This window comes from Triticum dicoccoides, chromosome 1B (assembly GCF_002162155.2).
Source record: "Triticum dicoccoides isolate Atlit2015 ecotype Zavitan chromosome 1B, WEW_v2.0, whole genome shotgun sequence".
Taxonomy (NCBI): domain Eukaryota; kingdom Viridiplantae; phylum Streptophyta; class Magnoliopsida; order Poales; family Poaceae; genus Triticum; species Triticum dicoccoides.
Genome location: NC_041381.1, coordinates 591,551,428 through 591,556,059, shown reverse-complemented (window position 1 = coordinate 591,556,059; position 4,632 = coordinate 591,551,428).

Sequence of the window (4,632 nt, the reverse complement as noted above, 5' to 3'; positions counted from 1 at the left end):
AGACGAGAATTCACCAGTTGAAACAATTAACAAAAAACTGAAGAGATCCCACACGAATGAAATTGATGGTCGACAAAGAGTCAAACTCCGGGAAGAAAAAAGGGTGGGAGGGCGGGAAAACAAAGGCAACTTGGAAGGGGGAACCGACAAATAACTTGAAAAGGAAACACCGGTTGAAATCATTGAGGAAAAAAACCAAAACTTCGCACGAGTAGGATGGATACTCAATTATAGACTCCGGTTCCGAGTAGAAGATGAAGAGGCTTGAGTCAACTTGACGAGAAATGCACCAGATGAAAGAGCTGAGGAACAACGATCGGAAAACCAACTGCGTGATCCTAAAGAAAATTTGAAAAGGGAAGAGAAGTAATTCAAAACACCTACATCAAGATTCCTCACCAGAGCGACGAAAGGGGCTGAGGAGTAAAAAGAATTCCTACTCTCCGATATAACTAGACTCCGAAAACAGTTTTTCTTCTAGACTCAACAACAACCAAACTACATGATCAATCAAGGGGGCTCCTAGGGTCGGTCGAGGCTCTAATACCAACTTGTCACGCCCAATATGCGACCCTATCCAAAAGGAACTCGAAGGTCCCACCAAGGATAGACCCGCATATTGAAACGCTTTTGCAAGGTGGATATCATTACATCAACATTACATAATAGATGGGGATACATACATAAGGCATACAATGCCACACGAATACAACATCACAATACACAAGAGCAACATCCGACTACGGATGAATCACAAACAGAAACTCAAACGACATCCACCCTGCTAGCCCAGGCTGCCGACCTGGAACCTATCCCCTGATCGAAGAAGCAGAAGAAGAACTCAACGCAAGCAAGCATCGCTCTCGCGTCATGATCATCGCACAACCTGTACCTGCAACTGTTGTTGTAGTAATCTATGGGCCACGAGGACTCAGCAATCCCATTACCATGGGTATCAAGACTAGCAAAGCTTAATAGGAAAGGAAGGGGTAAAGTGGTGAGGCTGCAGCAGCGACTAAGCATATATGGTGGCTAACATACGCAAATAAGAGCGAGAAGAGAGCAAAGGAACGGTCGTGAAACTAGTAATGATCAAGAAGTGATCCTGAACTCCTACTTATGTCAAACATAACCCAAAGACCGTGTTCACTTCCCGGACTCCGCCGAAAAGAGACCATCACGGCTACACACACGGTTGATGCGTTTTAATTTGGATCTGGTGTCAAGTTGTCTACAACCGGACATTAACAAATTCCCATCTGCCTATAACCACAGGCACGACTTTCGAAAGATTATATACCTTGCAGGGGTGTCCCAACTTAGCCCATGACAAGCTCTCGCGATCAACGAAGGAATAGACCTTCTCCTAGGAAGACCCGATCAGACTCGGAATCCCGGTTTACAAGACATTTCGACAATGGTAAAACAAGACCAGCAAAGCCGCCCGATGCACCGACAATCCCGATAGGAGCTGCACATATCTCGTTCTCAGGGCAACACCGGATAAGTCAAGCTACGAGTAAAACCAACCCTCGAGTTGCCCCGAGGTGGCCCCGCAGGTTGCTCGGTTCGGACCAACACTTAGACAAGCACTGGCCCTGGGGGGGCTAAAATAAAGATGACCCTCGGGTTAGCTGACCCAAGGGAAAGGTAGGTGGTGGTGAGGCAAATGGTAAAACCAAGGTTGGCCCTTGCTGGAGGAGTTTTATTCAAAGCGAACTGTCAAGGGGGTCCCATAAATCACCCGACCGCATAAGGAACGCAAAATCCGGAAACATAACACCGGTATGACGGAAACTAGGGCGGCAAGAGTGGAACAAAACACTAGGCAAAAGGCCGAGTCTTCCACCCTTTACCAAGTATATAGATGCATTAATAATATAAGAGATATTGTGATATCCCAACCAAAATCCTGTCCACCATGGAGCAATCTTCAACTTCACCTGCAACTAGCAATGCTATAAGAGGGGCTGAGCAAAAGCGGTAACATAGCCAACAACGGTTTGCGTAGGAAAGGTGTCAAAGGTTAGAGGTTCATGGCAATATGGGAGGCTTGATGAGCAAAAGATAGGTAACGCAGCAAAGCGATAGAACGAAGCAACTAGCATAGCAATGATAGTAGTGAGATCCAGGGTAGCGGTCATCTTGCCTGAAATCCCGCAAGGAAGAAGAACGAGTCCATGAAGAAGACGAACGGATGAAGCCGAACCAAGCGTAGGTGACCGAATCCTCACGATCGCAATGAAACAGGAACTAACAAGAAGAAGCACACAACATGGTAAACAAACCACACATGAACAAGGCATGTTGCACGAACAAGCATGATGCATGACAAGACTACATGAAGCTACTCATGGCAAGAGATGATGCAAACAAGAGCAACACATCAAGGCAAGTTCAAATGAGGCCGGGAACAACATATAACAATTCCGGTAAGTCCTTATATGCAAATTTCGAAGTTGGTCCAGATCTGAATAAACCTTATGTTCAATTTGTTAAACAGCAAGTTAAGATGCACAAAGATGATCTACACGAGATTCTAGTCAAGTTACATATAAAGTTCATTTAGTTCGGAGCTACGGCCTAGAAGATATGAGCAAAACAAGTTAAACATGGCATTGATGCGAAATGCACCCAAACATCAAGCAAACACCTCAAAACAAGGATGCAACATGATAATATGAAGCTACATGCAATTCTAAGCAAGTTTCATATAGAGCACACTCAAAACGGAGCAACGGTTCAACACACACACATGAAACAAGTTATAACAACAATTTGTCCAAAACAGCAACTAGGCATATTGCAAGCACCAAAACAACAAACTACAACATCTCAACATAATAACAAAAGGCATGGACATGATGTACAGGTAAAGCATTACAAAACATGAACACTGAGCTATCTCCAGAAACCACTAGAACATGCTCAAACACACATGGTAAGATTGCGAGTTATAACAATTTCAGACTTTGCAGAAAATAACATCACGATGCAATGTTTAGAGCTATCAAACAACATGTTACAGGAACTTATCATGGCAAACAAAGGCATGGAATGAATCTACTAATTGCATAGATCAAAATACCCTTACTGATCATAAGCCAAAAAGGATCAGAAGATATGATGGCACCCACGTAAACATAGCAAGTTATATTACAGATTCAAACATGGAAGGAACAGAATTATGAAGGCATGTTGGTGAGCTTGTGCAACTCACTAAAGAGCAAAACATGGCATGGCAAGGCACCCAACAGTAAGAAGACATATTTGTGAAGCTAAGCATGGCAAGAGCAAGGTCATAGGGTACATGGATCACTAGCAAAACACATGGGAACAAGTGAACTTAATGTAAACAGGCTGATAGCAACATTATGAAGCAACTTTGGAGCAAGATATGAACAAACTACAGCAAGCTATAAATCCAACCAGGGGCATGGATGGATAGAAGATGACATGTATATCAAAACATGTTTATAGAACATCTTCAGATTATGCATAGAATGATTAGTAGCAACATGTTTACATAGCAACTCGAAATAACAGATTCAGCCTAGCAAAACAGCAACATCATGAACCCTACTTAACAAGCTCGATTCACTTACCACAATTCACTGCATGACAATATAAGCATAGCATCATCAAGAAGACATGTTTATGTAACCAACCAAGGCAAGAACAAGTCCATAGCATGCAAGGATCAACTATAGCAAGCTTGGCCAAATTGAATAACATGTAAACACTCTGCCATGAAACATTTTGAAGCAAAAGTAGAGCGCTCAAATGACATGCTAGGCTACTCCATAATTGCAACAAAGGGCATGAATGGATAGACAATAACCACATGTTCAAAACACCCTTACTGAAGTATCTCTAAATATGCATGGATCTCTCTGTAGCATCAAGTTTACATGGCATGAAAATAACAGCAGAACAGGGACTAAAATCAGCAACATCACGATGCCTAGTTTGCGTGCTTGTGCTAGTCACCACATTGATCACAAAAATGCATGGCATACACCACCGTAAAGAAGACATGGCATAGTTCAAAACACATGTAGACATCAACCTCATAGGATGCACATATCAAACATGGCAAAAATGACAAAAGAGCTTGTTCTGATAACAGACAGCAGAAAACATCATGAAGCACTCTTACAACGATGATTCGGGCATCTAGATGACCTCAAATGAATATGATGCAATGGAATGAAATGATGTACTCTTCGAGGCAAACAATTTGACATACTACATGCATGAAACGGAGCTACAGATGCAGAGATACGGCATGATGAACATGACAAGAAAATTACATAGTTCCGAGGACTTAGTCATATTTCAGGAAAAAAACATGCGGGCGCAATATAACTAATAGTCGCCCGGGGCGAGGGATAGCGCTGGCGGGGCGCTCACCTGGTGGGCTGCAGGCCCAGGCGCAGAGGAGGAGCGGGCCGGGGAGGCTGCCGGCTGGGCCAGTGCGGGGCCCACGCGGGGGCAGGGCGGATCGGAGCTCCTCCCCGATCCCGTCAGGTGGCGGCGGAGATGGGAGAGCTCCGGCGGAGGAGGCGCGGGGCGGCCGGGCTCGCGCTCCGGCGAACTCCGGCCGGAGCGGCGGCGAGGGCGAGCGGCGCC